General features: G+C 43.6%; 1 protein-coding gene across 1 annotated transcript in view; it reads right to left on the bottom strand.

The window, feature by feature from the left end:
• The window catches only part of SPDYA (speedy/RINGO cell cycle regulator family member A), a 65,036-nt gene that overhangs the window by 17,118 nt on the left and 31,038 nt on the right, over positions 1–16,880 (bottom strand). The window lies entirely within an intron of this gene.

Below are 16,880 nucleotides of genomic sequence, written 5' to 3'. Positions count from 1 at the left end.
TGTAGGGCTTCCTCTCCCTCCCCTGGCCGCAAGAGACTCTCCTGAATAGTGCTCACAATTGTATGTAGGCTCCCATCTGTGGCCTGTGCTGGAGCTATAAACGTCTATTAATAACCCTGCTGTAATTGCCCTCTGCGGAGGGAATTGTCCGAGGCACGCATTTCTGGCTGTCTCACCGGATCATATTGTAATCAGTCATGAGTCGATTTAAGGGGCCAGGAGCGGCAGAAAAACTAAAAAAGAGTTTGTAAGACCCGATCCCTCCGAAAGTGCACGACCCCTTAGGAATACCTCCTCTCAAGTTCAACAAATCGCCATTCCGGGGGGTGAGGAGGAGACGGAGCAGGAGGAGTTGACCCTTAAACAGGCGTCTGAGCAGTTGATGCAGGCTCTCTCTCTGACCAGGACATCCCTGACGGAGAAGATCGAGGATGTCTACACGGAGGTGGGGAGACTTCGTCACGATATACAGACCATGAAGGGACGTATTACGGAGGTGGAGACGAGGGTGTCCAGGGTGGAGGATACCGTTACACCTATGGAGGCTAAATTGACGAAGGTGGCGGGCTCCATGAATGCTTGGAAGCAAAAAGCGGATGACTTGGAAAATAGAATGCGTCGGAATAATATCCGCATTATTGGTCTGCCTGAGTGCTCGGAGGGTCAACATCCTGAGCAGTTTCTGGAGGACTGGCATAAGACATCCCTGGGAGATAAATTCTCCTCAATGTTCGCTATTGAAAGAGCCCATAGGGTCCCTACAAAATCCCTGCCTCCGGGGGCTCCGCCTCAGCCTTTCTGGCGCGTCTGCTCAATTGTAAGGACAGAGACACCATTCTGTGTCTTGCACGACTAAAAAGTCTCATCAAGTTTAATAATGATGTCATCTCCATCTTTCCGGACTTTTCCATGGAACTGCAGAAGCAGCGGGCACAATTCATCGAGGTCAAGAAACGGCTCAGGGACAGAAACATTGTGTACTTGATGATATACCCGGCCCAGCTCCGGGTTGTTCACGGAGGTACCTCCGTATTTTTCACGGATCTGGCGGAGGCGGCTGAATGGCTGCGGTCCCATGGGGGGTCCCCTGCGAAGGATTCCTAATGTAACGGCTGTTAATTTGGATCCTCTCAGTTACAGGTCTAATTGGAGCTTTTTCGGCGAGTATCCAGTTACCAACAACACCGGACGCTGTGTTCAGTGATGGTATCCCCTTCCTTATTTTTTGAAGGGGCGTGAGACTGTGCTCCAACATCACTAAGTTCTTGTTTAGTGTTTTCTCTTTTCAAGGTTTTAGTTTTTATAGGAATTTAGGTAAATGCCGCAGCCGATGGCAACTTTGTTCGCTAGGTGATATCTCTGCACTCTGTTTGGGTACCACTATGCAACATATCCAGATAGGCGGGAATGGGTTCTGAGCTGATTTGTATGACCTGGAATGTAAGGGGCATAAAAACCCCTCGAAAGAAAATTAAGGTGTTCTCACAAATTAGACAATATCGCCCTCATATTGTGGCTTTGGTTGAGACGCACCTGACCAGGGATACGGTTCGGTGGGTGCAAAAACCATGGGTACAGTGGTTTATACATGCTTTTCACACCAGCTATTCCAGGGGAGTTTCACTATTAATACATAAAGATGATCGGTGGGAGACCAGGGAGGCCCGGAAAGATCCTGAGGGACGGTTTGTGTTTGTACATGCGCTAATTAACTCTCAGAAATATGTTATCCTGTGTATTTACAACCCTCCCCCAGCAAATATGTCAATTATCCAGAAGGCATTGAGTTTCGCCCTGAATTACCCAGATACTCACGTTATTTGTATGGGAGATTTTAATTTGGTTATGAATAATCATCTAGATAAACTGAGACTAGGCGACGGAGTGCAGAGCGAGACATCCCCCCGTTACATCCCAGCTGTCACAATTTATGGCGGGAAGCGGGTGGCTGGATCTATGGAGAATGCGCCATCCTGAGACGAAGCAGTATACTTGCCACTCCTCCACTAAACGCTCTCTGTCTCGCATAGACTACATTTTTGGATCCAGCAGCCTGGAAACATGGGTAGATGATATTGAACATGGTAGTAGGGGAATTTCAGACCATAGTCCGGTTGTTCTTAAACTTAAATATGGCCCATCGACCAATAGGATAACATGGAAATTGAACCCCTTTTGGCTGAAGTTGATAAAATCAACTGATAGAACGATAGATCAGTTACATTGCTTCGTCTCGTCCCATCCTGAACCCTGAAATGTTAATATATTTTGGGACACTCTTAAAGCTTATCTGAAGGGTTGTTTGTCCTCTACGATCTCTTATATTAAACGGGTGACATCGGAGGAGGATGGCGAGATGGAGCGACGTCTGAAAGATTCGGAGGAAGCCTATATATCTGATGGAACTAATAGTAATAGGGTGGAGTGGTTGACTGCTCAAAGGTTACATACTCAATATATTGATACTAAAACTAAGCGTAAACTATTTTTTACTAGACAATCTTATTTTGAAATGGGGAATCAGGCTAGTAAATTTTTGGCTTATTTGGTGTGTAGGGATTCAACTCGCTCAGGTGCAGCGGGAAACCGTCAAGAGGTAGGTTCCTTTAAAGTTCATGCGGTTTATTTGTGTCATAAACCATAAATCAGCATATCACCAAGAAATAACCTCTAGCTTAGGCAAAAAAGAATATAAAAATGTCCATTACTTCAGGCCTCAGCACAGCACAGGAGGCTTATCCCTCCTCACATACAGCCAGCATACATAGGCCTCACCGGGTCAGCAGCCTCAGCACGTGGTCTTCAGGAAGTTAGCCCACCTTCCTCCACCTAGGCCTGCCGGGACCTTCCACATGGCCCAATCAGATCCATGCGCTCTCGCTTATGTGACCAGACCTCAGGTACCTTATATGGTCCATAACCACACCCACAGGTGATCACATGGCTATGACCTCACTAAAGGTCCTATTACACACAGCCACACACAGACTTCCCTGACACATTGTAAAGGAAACGTCAGCAGTACTTCTGCTGATCAATACACATATTCAAGCTTCCATCACAAGGCCACCTACCTTGGGATACATAACGGTCATTCAGCATCCTATACCCATTACCACAATGGATATGCCTGTAGGCCCGTCCTGGGACACCCACACAGCGCCCCCTAGCGGACATAGTGGTCACTACACCACAGGTGAAACAGCATAATACAACTAACACGATTCTACAGGTCCGCAACTTGGATGGTACTCTGGATTCTTCAACGGAGGAAATACTGAAATGTTTTTCTGATTATTATAGTTCATTGTATAATTCTAAGACTGATGTGGATGACCTGGGGTGTTTAAATTATTTGTCAGATATAGAGTTTCCCATACTGAGTCCTTCCCAGCGGGCCTTTATGGATGCTGAGTTTACTCTGGAGGAGGTGGAGGATGCCATAAAGGATATGGCCTCTGGGAAGGCCCCTGGGCCAGATGGATTCCATGTTGTAATTACCAGGAGATACTGGCGCCCCTTTTGTTGATGGTGTTTCGTGGGATTTGGGATGCATGCCGGAATCCTTCTATGAGGCTAATATAATAGTTCTTAAAAAGGAGGGGAAAGACCCTTTAGATTGTGGATCTTATCGACCCATATCATTGGTAAATGTGGATTATAAGATTTTCACAAAAATTTTGGCCAAAAGGTTGAATTCAGTCATATTAGATCTTGTACACTCTGACCAAACTGGCTTTATGCCTGGTAAGAACACCTCTATCAATATTAGACGAGTCCAGTCAGTGGTCCAATGTAGCTCCCTGATGCCGGACAATTAGTGGGTATTGGCATCGCTGGATGCGGTCAAGGCCTTTGACTCTCTTGAATGGCCTTTTCTCCGTGCATGTTTGCAGAGGTATGGATTCGGTGATAGATTCCAAAAATGGGTCAGTATTTTGTACATGAAGCCTAAGGCTCGGGTCATCGTAAATAATTCTATATCTGAGCCATTTTCACTACATAGGGGAACTCGTCAGGGGTGTCCACTTTCCCTGGCCCTTTTTGCTCTTGCTATTGAGGCACTGGCAGTTCGTATAAGATCTTCCCCTGATGTTGCTGGTATAGAGATAGCGGGTCGGACAGATACCATAGGCTTATATGCTGACGATATGGTGATATTTATGGACAAAGCCGGGGAAAACCCTAACAAGAGTAATCACTATTATAAATAAATTCGGTAAATACTCTGTCCTATATATAAATTGGGAGAAATCTGCTTTGATGCCTCTTTCCCATGCTCCAATGCCACGACTTGGGACTCTCTCCCTGCTACCCATTGTAACCAGTTTTAAATACCTGGGTGTCCATATTTCTAAAGACAGTAAACTTGATTTGCAACTTAATATATATCCGCTGTGGGAGATGGTTAAAGTCAAATTTGCGATCTGGAGTAAACTTCCACTGTTTGTGGCCGGACGTATTAATTTAATTAAAATGATATTACTCCCCAAGCTTAGCTACTTTCTTCAACATAGTGCTGTAGTGGTGCCCAGATCCTTTTTCGCTAATTTGAATTCCCAGATCACATCTTTTATATGGGGGAAAACTAGGCCGAAACTTAAGCTAGCCACCTTGCAGAGGCCCAAAAAGGGAAGGGGGGCAGCGTTACCCGATTTCTTTCTGTATTATTTGTCTGGGCAGACCAAAGCCATAAGCACGTGGATGCCCGGCGGTAACCTGCCTAATCCTGAAAACCATTTACTTCATGCCGCACAAACTAGTTGCCCGTTTTTGGAAATGAGGAAAACAAATGTCTCGCGACTTCTGCCCCTGCTTCGTCTGGCACGATCAATATGAAAATAGATTAAGAGGGTGGTTGGATTTGAGGATATTGTGGCTGAGATGCACCTATGGAATAATGGTTACCTTCCGGCGTTACTTGAACATCCATCCGCCGAGTTTTGGGCTCAGTATAGTGTCTCTACGATAGGTGATCTGTATGACCATGGAACTTTGATCTCATTTGAACAACTACAAGTTAATCGCAGTGTCCCGAGGTCTCAGTTCTTTCGTTATTTGCAGCTAAGGTCAGCGTTTCAATCGCACATGAGAAGTACAGGTATAGATAACGCTATTTCATCTTTACCCTTGATAGGGATCCTTAAATCACAGGGCCCCCAGGGTCTCATTTCTTCTCTATATACATATATGTTGTCAGTAGGAACAGAATCCACCATAGACTCTGTTAGGAAGAAGTGGGAAAGGCTCATCCCAGATACACAGGGAGAGGAGTGGGAAGAAATTCTAGAGTCATCAATCAAGGTATCTCCGTCTGTTAATAACAGGATGATACAATTATATATTATAAATCAATCATATTTGACTCCAACTCGGCTCTTTAAGATGGGCCGATACCAATCATCGGAATGTTTGAGATGTCATTCAATAGATGCAGACTTTATTCATATGATCTGGGGTTGTCCTATTGTTGCACAATATTGGAGGGAGGTGACATCACTATTGACATCTCTGGTACAAATTCCTGTTCCCCTTGAGCCACTGGTCTGTCTATTTGGAATATGGGATGAGGAGGCATGGGGTCAATATGTTGGGATTTTCCTAAGGGAGACATTGTTTATGGCACGAAAGGTATTGGCATTACGATGGATGGGGAGTTCATCTCCCTCTCTCGGGTCCTGGATCAGTTTGGTGAACTCGATTATTCCATACGAGCGCACGTTATATCAGAACAGAGGGTGCCCAGGTAAATTTGAAAAGATATGGGAAAGGTGGAATTCCTCTCACCTCACTTTGTAGAGTGGAGATGTCACATAATAAACAGCTAATAATGTGGAAGTAGGCTGTGGAATAGTTTCTGTTCTTGTAGATGTAGGTACAGTTTAGAAGTCAGGTAGGTCTCATCTCTGGAATAATAACACAAGGCCATTGTGTCTTAATTCACATTATGTTTTGCTTTATTTGTATGCAACTGGTATTTACATTTTGCTGTACATTTTAATGTCGTGTGAAACGTGTTTATTTTATATTATGCTTAACATTATCTACCAGTATGTATGCTGTACACTTGTTTATGGTTTAATAAATGAATTAAAAAAAAAAAATAAAAAAAATTGGCATGTGCATATATATTCACCCCTTTTGCTATGAAGCCCTTAACAATTTCTGGTGCAAGCAATTCCCTTCATAAGTCCCATGCTTAGTGATCGGACATCCCCGTGTGCAATCTAAGTATCACATTGTATCAGTATATACACTGTGGTGCAGTGACCGCTGTGACAGCTAGGGGGCACTGTATGGGTCATGCACACAGACATATCCATGGTGGTAATGGATATAGGATGAATGCCAGGATGGTAAATGACCGTTATAGATCCCAGAGGGGGTGGCCCTGGGATGGAGACTTGATCATGTGCTAATCAGCAGACGTACTGCTGAGGTTTTGTTACAGTGTCAGGGAGAGCCTCCAGGTGGCTGGTGATACGGGTGGGACCAGCCACCTATAAACCCACCCATGGGCGTGTGGCTAAACGCCCATACTAAGCATGTTTGTGTATGGCTGGGTTAGGACCTGCGATGAGGTCATAGCCATGTGATCCGGTGGGCGTGGCTAAGGACCATAAGAGGTGAGCACAGTAGGTCACAAGAGAGGATGCCTGGGCCTGATTGGTCCATATGGAAGGTCTCGGCAGGCCGACTGATGGAAGATGTGGCTGCCTTCCTGAACAGCACGTGCGGAGGCTGTGTATAATGGCTGCATGTGTCTGACAGTTCCCAGGGGAGGGAATGAATGTCTGGAGTGTGAAGCAGCTATGAGGTAAGACGGCCACGGGGTAAGCTAACTGTGTTTAGGCAAGAGCCTGCGTACTGGACATTGCATAACCTGTGTGACCACAGGGTTAACAGAGCGGAGCTCTGTAATGAACGTTATGCTGTTAACATGAAGAGCCTGTTGCAGTATCTGGTTTATGCTGATTAATAAACCGCATGGACTGTTGATGTTTTATAAAAAACCCGTGCTGGACCTGGTTAATCGGCTGCCAAGTGAGTGTCCCCAACCTGAGTAACAAGCGCTACCTTACAACACTTTACCTTTTCTAAAAGGCCACAGAGGCTGCAACACCATTAACCCCTTAACGACCGCTGATACGCTTTAAAACGGACTTTATAAGGGGTCTTATTCCAGCATCGTTGTTTTAAAATGGCGATCAACAATAAGAGCATAGCGCCAACTGGCAGCCACAATACCCCCGGGTGTCAGCTGTGCATGACAGCTGACACCTTTACGGTATCGTCCTCGGCAGGTTTTGGAGCCTATCAGTGTCGACTAACCCCTTAAATACAACTGTTAATCGTGACAGCGGTATTTATTTGGTTACAAGACCCCATTTGTAACCATCGGAGACCAGTGATCAAAATAAAAATTATACGTCTCCGTCCCACAGTGGGAGTAAGTAAAAAGAACTAAAATAAAATATGTAAAAAAGTAAAACAAACACAAAAAGACAGCGCAAACAAATCAGGAAAAGCTGTTTCGCCACTCAAAACGCGGCATTTGTGATAAAACAAAAAAAAGTACATACAATTGGTATCATCGTGTCCGAAACGACCAGATCTATAAAAGTGGCATGTTATTCATTGCGTATGGCAAACACTGTAAAAAATAATAATAAAAAACATGCCAAAAAATTTGCTTTTTCATTATACTGACTCACAAAATAAGTGAATAAAAAGCGATCAAAAAGATCTCCCAGAGTGGCCTGTGGGCCCAACACTTCCACGGGCACCACTCAGATGGCTAAAGGTTCAGCAGTCCAAAAAGAGAAGCAGCAGAGGAGATTCCTCTAATCCGACTTGAGGACTTCTCCCGGAATTGTCATGTCCTGGGTTGAGACAAGCCTGAATACAATTGGAGTGTTCCTCAAATAGAAACACCGTCTGGATAAAAATATGTATACACGCTCGTGAATATATATACAAGTGTTCTGTTTTGCTTTGATTTGACATATCTGTTTGAATATTTTTGATATATGCAGATGTTCAGCGATAACTGAATATTTTTTCTAGATTTGTTAGGCTGGGGAGGGAGTCTCGGGTCTTTTCTGGGCTGTCTCTCTCCTGGTGGGGTATCTGGGTAGTGTTCTACCAGAACCAGCATCAGTGATGCATAAAAATTAGAGTGTTTACTCCCATGTGACTCTTCAGGTATTCCTTACTTTTCCCTCTTTTCTTATCCCGTACTCTCTTCACTCTAAATCCTTCACTTCTTACCTCTTGTTCCCTTTCCAACCCCTTACTTTACCCAATCTCTATATAGGTGTCACGGCCCCTCCCTCGAGCGGATATCTAATAATTGGAGACGTACGATTCCCATCAGATTATGGATAAAATTAAGTTTTGCTCCTTTAATGTTAAGGGGCTAAACATACCCGAGAAAAGGAGACAGGTCCTGACCACAAATAATAGGCAAAAGGTCTCGGTTTTAATGCTTCAAGAGACCCACTTTAAAACTGGTGCTATACCACAATGCTTTTCAAAACATTACCCCAAATGGTACCATAGTTCTAACCCATATTCTAAGTCCAAAGGAGTCTCAATAGCCTTTCATAAAACTTTCATGCCTGAGGTTCTAGACTCTGTAATAGACCCGGAAGGCAGATATATCTTCTTGTTAATATCATGCGCAACCCGCAAACTGGTTATAGCTAACGTATATTTCCCTAACCAAGGACAGCGGAAATTTGGAGCAGAATGCAAGAGACACCTTGCGGACTTCGCTGGCTCCTCTCCTGTGATATTAGGGGGGGACTTTAACATCCCCATGAACCCCGCGGTGGAGTCTCCTCAGGTAGGACATCATACCCCTTATTCTCTGTTAATCAAATTAAGAAACAGATGTGCAGCATGAGATTGGTGGACATTTGGAGGGTCCTCCACCCTGACACTAGAGACTATAGCTTCTTCTCACAAACTCACAACATTTACAGTAGAATAGATTATTTTTTTATATCACACAACTTGCTAGATCTGCTGGTGGAAGCGGAAGTGGGGTCGATACTATGGTCAGATCATGCCCCAATATTTTTTTCCATCATATTACACTCAAATGCAAAATCGGGGTTCTCATGGCGCCTGAATGAGAATTTACTTCAAGACGCCTTGTGCAAATCAGAGGTGGAATGATCAATATCCAATTTTATAATTGATGAAGATCCCACATCCCCTCCTATCAAGTGGGAAGCTTTAAAAAGTGTTGTGAGGGGGGTATTTATCTCACATGGTGCTCGACTGAAAAAAGAGAGAATCGCGGAGTTATCCAGTCTATCAGATCAAATTTACAAACTAGAAAATAAACATAAACGTGATCTAGACCCCGCTACATTTGCACATCTCTCTATCGCCAGACAAAAAATGTTGGCTTTACTGGACCAGAAATCACGATGCTTTAGGGAACGGCTCAGGAACCGTTTCTATCAACTTGGAAATAAAAGTGGCAAGTTACTGGCCAGAGCTATACACCCGCTTGACTTAAACACTTATATACCCTGTTGTGAGTTCATTTGTCCCTTCACCATTGAGGTCTGATGAACTCCCTCCTCTAGTGAAGGAAGGTAGTGAGACTAATTACCAAACACCTGGGCAGCTAGATGATGACTGGGTGGCTGGAATTGAGGACTGGATATAAGGCTGCCGACGCCCGTCTTCCTGGCTGGTGATTTTCCTGCTGGATTCTTGGAGACCAGTCTGATTCCTGCATCTCAAAGCTAAGTTTTTCTGCTCTGCTTTGTACTCTTCAGTTTTGTTCTTGTTTTGCCTTGTTTTTTGGGAGTTCTGCCATCCCCGGCCGGGGGTGAGCTGAATTCCATTTTTGTCTCTGATCTGTTGATATTTTGCTCTGTCTTCAGAATATACCTGAGTGCTGATATAGTCTTTTTGAAGCCTAGCGACTTCAGGGCCTGTTTTTCCTATCAGTCGGTTGGCTCATTTTTATAGGGTTTTTGCGGATGGCAGACAGCAGCTTTCCTATCCTGTCCTATGTAGTTAGCTTGGGCCCCATCATTTGCTCAACCTATCTTTCTATCTGTGTTAGTGTTTTCATCTTGCTTCACCGTCATTATATGTTGGGGGCTGCCTATTGCTTTGGGGTCTGCTCTGGGGCAGTTTAGTTCTTCCCCTTTCTGTCTTTAGGCTATATAGTTCTCCGGCTGTGATCGAGGGGTCTAGGGCACCGTAGGAACCCCCCACGGCTACTGATAGTTGTTGTGGATAGGTTCAAGGGTCTGCAATCCGATAGCTGCCAACCTCTCTGGTTTTTCTGGACTTAGCTGGTATTTTGTTTTTTCCTCCTGCGGTGACTCATCATAACAGAATCACCAGCCAGGAAGACGGGCGTCGGCAGCCTTATATCCAGTCCTCAATTCCAGCCACCCAGTCATCATCTAGCTGCCCAGGTGTTTGGTAATCAGTCTCACTACCTTCCTTCACTAGAGGAGGGAGTTCATCAGACCTCAATGGTGAAGGGAAAAATGAACTCACAACAATACCCTTTATCAAAACAAGGGGGGGAAGGAAGGTACACAGTACCGGGGATATTCTTGTGGGCTTCAGTGACTATTATAAAACTTTATATAATATAGCTGGTCACTATAGGGATCTACCAGTACAGTCACTTCACAATAAAATTAACATGTACTTACAACAAAATAGTATTCCTCCCATATCGGAGGACAAACTGACAGACTTAGAAAAAGATTTCACATTGGAGGAGGTGTCTGAAACAATTAAAGAACTAAAACAGGGAAAGAGTCCTGGCCCGGATGGGTATACAGCTGGTTTTTATAAGTCATTCTCCGACTTGTTGAGCCCAATGCTCCTCACAATGTGTAATTCTGTTTCCTCGGGAGGATCCTTTCCTTCCCAGGCTTTGACCGCTCACATCACGGTCTTACCTAAGCCAGGCAAAGACCCTTCTTACTGTAACAATTACTGGCCAATATCCTTAATAAATCTAGATATTAAAATTTACGCAAAAATTATCGCAAAAAGATTGGGACCCCTTCTTCCGAAAATGATAAATCAAGATCAGGTGGGCTGTGTTCCAGGGCGGGAGGTGAGAGACAATACCATCCGGACTATATCATTGATAGATAGGGCGGAGAGGGAGGGGGACCCCATGTGTATCCTGTCGATTGATTCGATTGATGCTGAGAAAGCCTTTGACAGGGTACACTGGGATTTCATGTTTCAAGCTCTACAAGGAATTGGCTTGAAAGGAGTAATGCTCCAGAGGATCTCAGCTTTGTATACATGTCCTAGCGCACGAGTTAAGGTGAATGGTGCTCTCTCAGACGCATTCCCCATTAGGAACAGTACGAGGCAGGGATGTCCACTCTCCCCCCTTCTATATATATTAACAATGGAGTACCTTGCCACCGCAATACGAAATAACCCCTCAATCAAAGGAGTTAAATTGAGGTCAGAAGAACACAAATTGGCACTTTTCGCGGATGATGTTCTCTTGTATGTCACCTCCCCCACAATAAGCTTACCAAACATTATTTCAGAGCTACATGAATTTGGCCTATTAAGTAATTTTAAAATTAACTCACATAAATCTGAGATTCTGAATATATCATTACAACCCTCCGTGGTGGAAAAGTTGTGCACCTCCTTCCCCTTTAAATGGTGTTCTGACTCCATCACCTATTTGGGAATCAAAATAACACCTAGGGTGTCCAGGCTATATGACACCAATTTCAAGCCTGCCTTACATAAAGCAGAATCGGACCTAGAAAAATGGCACAAACTCCCGTTATCATGGTTTGGTAGAGCCAATGTAATTAAAATGGACTTATTGCCACGCCTTCTTTATTATTTCCAAACGATCCCCATATATTTACCTGCCTCCTTTTTTTCCCGCATTAAAAAAGCGATTTCCCGGTTTGTGTGGTCCCATAAATGGGCTCGAATATCATACCACCTATTAAGTTGTCCTAAAAGAATGGGTGGAGTTGGCCTACCGGACTTTCTAACTTATAGCCGTGCATCATTGGGAACTTGTATTCTAGATTTATATTATAGCAGGGATAGCAAGAAATGGGTGAATTTGGAAAGTGATTTTAATGGTAGTGATCCTCAAATTATACTGTGGTCCACGGGGGGTGGGGGGAGCCACCTTGCCGTTCCTGACCAGGAGCATGATCTTATTTACTAAACAGAGGCACAGGGCTCTTCAGACCTCAACATCTCCTGGGCCACTGACTCCTATTTATGATAACCCTAATTTCCCTGCTGGTTTTAATAGGAAATTTTATCTAGATAAGTGTAGGAGTTCACGTCCTATTGTTTATGATTTCGTGGATCGATCTGATATGAGGTCATTAGATGAGATATTTCAGGGCGGAGTAGCACCCACAGATGCCTGGTTCTTTTATGAACAACTAAGAAGTTTTATAACTGCTATATCCAAACAAAATGATATCAGGAGACCTTTAACTCCCTTCGAGGAGCTCTGTGTCACGGGGGACCCTCCGACCCACATGGTTTCCTTGCTGTACAATCTTTTTCAAAAAAATCAGACTCCGACACATGACTTCCCATTATTTTTCTCAAAGTGGAAGCATGACTTGGGGAGATCCCTATCTCAAGAGGAGAGGGGCAGGGTGCTTCTATTTACATTTAGAACGTCGTTACACTCGGTATCACAGGAGAGGAGCTATAAGATTTTAACAAGGTGGTACCGGTGTCCCTCTATGGTACATTCTATGTTTCCGGTGATTCCGGACACATGTTGGAGATGTTTACAGGATAAAGGAACATATGTTCACATATGGTGGGACTGCCCGCCTATAAAGAAGTTGTGGTTGTCGATTTTTGATCTCTACAACAGGCTATCAATATGTCAAATTCAACCTACAGTGGAACTTGCACTTTTATCTTTATGTGATATGTCGATTTCCAGGTTTAAGAAGAATCTCCTCAGGCACTTTCTCACGGCTACTCGGAATCTGATCCCCTGGTTCTGGAAGCAAGAGAAATACCCTTCTCACTTTGAATTTGTTGCAGAACTCAATGATATTTATAGAATGGAGTATTTGCTGATTCAAACCACAGGGAACCCTGACAGACTATATAACACTTCGCCCTCCTGGCTAGCATTCAGGGAAACCCCGAAATTAGATATCTGGCTATTGGGACCTTGATTCATATACAGTATAAGATAGCATCAGAAATATTCTGTTCACTTTAGATCTTGTTCACTTGGTTTGACCTGTTTGTCTTTGGCTTAAAATGGTCTTCACCAACTTATTATCCCCTCCGTATGGGACAGAGGACACAAAAGTGCTCGAGGGGGGGGTCTGGATTACTTGACCCTCTACTTATACCCTCTAACACCAACCCATCCTACGAGAAACAAGCCCTAATATTGCTCATTCAGCAAAAAAATAAAAAAAGTTACAGCACTCAGGATATGATGATGCAAAAACAAATGCATTTTTGTAAAATATTGTTTTTAGTCTGTAAAAGTAGCAAAACATAAATAAAACAATATAAATTTGTTATCGCCGTAATCATACCGACCCGACAAACAAATCGGTCTTATCACTTTTATTGCACAGCGAACGGAGCAAAAAATAAAAAACAAAAATAACTGATTTGCTGGGTTTTGTTCATTCTATGTCTGAAAAATCTGAATACAAACCGATCAAAACATATTATGTGCCCCAAAATGGGACCAAAAACATCTGCAACTCGTCCCACAAAAAATGAGCCCTCATACAGCTGTTTGCCAAAAGATAAAAAAAAGTTACAGCTCTCAGAATATGGCAACGAAAAAAATACTTTTTATAAAAAAGCATTTTTACTGTGTGATATTAGCAAAACACAAAAAAATAGATATAAATCTGGTATCACTGTAATCGCACCGACCCGAAGAATAAATCCGCCTTATCACTTACAGTGGGTACAGAAAGTATTCAGACCCCTTTAAATTTTTTACTCTTTGTTTTATTGCAGCCATTTGGTAAATTCAAAAAAGTTAATTTTCTTCTCATTAATGTACACTTGACTGAAAAAGAAAAACAGAAATGTAGACATTTTTGCCAATTTATTAAAAAAGAAAAACTGAAATATCACATGGTCATAAGTATTCAGACCCTTTGCTCAAACACTCATATTTAAGTCACATGCTGTCCATTTCCTTGTGTATTCAGACCCTTTGCTCAGCATTGAGTAGATGCACCTTTTGAGCTAGTACAACCATGAGTCTTCTTGGGAATGATGCAACAAGTTTCTCACCCCTGGATTTGGGCATCCTCTGCCATTCTTCCTTGCAGATCCTCTCCTGTTCCGTCAGGTTGGATGGTGAACGTTGGTGGACAGCCATTTTCAGGTCTCTCCAGAGATGCTCAATTGGGTTTAGGTCAGGGCTCTGGCTGGGCCAGTCAAGAATGGTCACAGAGTTGTTCTGAAGCCACTTCTTTGTTATTTAGCTGTGTGCTTAGGGTCATTGCCTTGTTGGAAAGTGAACCTTCAGCCAAGTCTGAGGTCCAGAGTATTCTGGAAGAGGCTTTCAACCAGGATGTCTCTGTACTTGGCCGCATTCATGTTTCCTTCAATTGCAACCAGTCGTCCTGTCCCAACAACTGAAAAACACCCCCATAGCATGATGCTGCCACCACCATGTTTCACTGTTGGGATTGTATTGGGCAGGTGATGAGCAGTGCCTGGTTTTCTCCATACATATCGCTTAGAATTATCACCAAAAAGTTCTATCTTCATCTCATCAGACCAGAGAATCTTATTTCTTATAGTCTGGGAGTCCTTCATGTGTTTTTTTAGCAAACTCTATGCGGGCTTTCATATGTCTTGCACTGAGGAGATGCTTCTGTCAGGCCACTCTGTCATAAAGTCCCGACTGGTGGAGGGCTGCAGTGATAGTTGACTTTGTGGAACTTTCTCTCATCTCTCTGCCTCTGTGGAACTCAGCCACAGTGATCTTGGGGTTCTTCTTTACCTCTCTCACCAAGGCTCTTCTCCCACGATTGCTCAGTTTGGTTGCACGGCCAGGTCTAGGAAGACTTCTGCTGGTCTCAAACTTCTTCCATTTAAGGATTATGGAGGCCACTGTGCTCTTAGGAACCTTGAGTACTGCAGAAATTCTTTTGTAACCTTGGCCAGATCTGTCCTTGCCACAATTTAGTCTCTGAGCTCCTTGGCCAGTTCCTTTGACCTCATGATTCTCATTTGGTCTGACATGCACTGTGAGCTGTGAGGTCTTATATAGTCAGGTGTGCACCTTTACAAATCAAGACCTATCAGTTTAATTAAACACAGCTGGACTCCAATGAAGGAGCAGAACTATCTCAAGGAGGATCACAAGGAAATGGACAGCATGTGACTTAAAGGGAATCTGTCACCTCATTTTTGGCCTATAAGCTGCAGCCACCGCCATCAGGGGCTTATCTACAGCATTCTGTAATGCTGTAGATAAGCCCCCGATGTAACCTGAAAGATAAGAAAAACGAGTTATATTATACTTATGGGGGGAGTGGTCCGGTGCGGTAGGTGTCGCGGTCCGTTCCGGCGCCTCCCATCTTCTAGCGATGACGTTCTCCTTCTTACTTCTGCCGCGGTTCCTGCGCAGGCGTACTTTATCTGCCCTATTGAGGGCAAAGTAAAGTACTGCAGTGCGCAGGTGCCGGATCTCTCTGACCTTTCCCATGGCAGAAGTAAGAAGGAGGACATCATCGCTAGAAGATGGGAGGCACAGAAGTTTAAAATTAAATTTGCAAAAATTTCTACATTTCTGGGGGGGGGGAGGTTGTTTCAGTCAAGATGGGGTGCAGAGTGTACATTAATGAGAAAAAAAATGAACTTTTTTTGAATTTACCAAATGTATGCAAAGAGTGTAAAATGTAAAGGGTCTGAATACTTTCCGTACACACTGTAAATGCCCCACAGTGAACCGTGCAAACATAAAAAACACTATTCTTGTACTGCTGTCTATTTGTTGATTCCACCTCCCAAAAATTGGAACAATGCATGGTTCACAATTATCCTAGCTTTCCGCTGAGCACTAATGTCGGAGTTTCCGTTTCAATCAAAACCCCAGACGGAACCTCTCACTTATGAGGCAGTTGGAGTCACTTTGGACTGGTCTGTGTTTCAGCGGTGTCCCATCATTTTAGGTGTTTTTTTAGCGTACAAGTGTGGACGACTACAGGTCTGTGCACGCCTAAAAAGATGGATACCACCGGAGCAGACACCAAAACGGAGTATGAAGTTTCTCCATCTGCCTTCATGGTGGGTGGTTCTGTTGGGGGTTTCATCTGAATCTCATTTTTGTGGGATTTACACAGAAACCCCGATATAAGTGCTCAGGGTAGAACAAAAGAATGTAATCCAGCATTATACTGGAAGCGATTAAAAAATATTACATACGCCAAAATGTTACCGATAAAAACCCTAATTTATCCTGCACAAAACCAGCCCCCACTCAGGTTCGTCATCTGTCACTGGAACTATAGAGGGTTCCCACGTTACTGGTAGAAAAAAGTCTCTGGAAAAGTGACATGTCTCCCACCCTCTCAAATAAAATCCAGTGAATTCTGCGCTCCCAAATTCCCTCTCCTTATGAGCTCCAGTATGCCTAAACCACAGTAAGAGGCCACATGTTTGGCATTATTGTAGTGGGCAGAGAGCACTTAAAGGGTTGCATACTACTAGGACATCCCCTTTGTAAACTAAATGTTCGGCCCAGATAAAATAATAAAGTCTATACTCACCTCTCAAAGCGGCGCCATTCCCGTGGTGTCAGCAATTGTGGTTTACTTATACACAAAAATTGTAAGGCTCGTTTTGAGTTTGCCAAAAGACAT

This window comes from Dendrobates tinctorius, unplaced genomic scaffold (genome assembly GCF_039654945.1).
Source record: "Dendrobates tinctorius isolate UK_male_01 unplaced genomic scaffold, ASM3965494v1 ptg000232l, whole genome shotgun sequence".
Taxonomy (NCBI): Eukaryota; Metazoa; Chordata; class Amphibia; order Anura; family Dendrobatidae; genus Dendrobates; species Dendrobates tinctorius.
The sequence above is the reverse complement of the archived record's forward strand: the minus strand, read 5'-3'. Positions and strand labels throughout refer to the sequence as shown.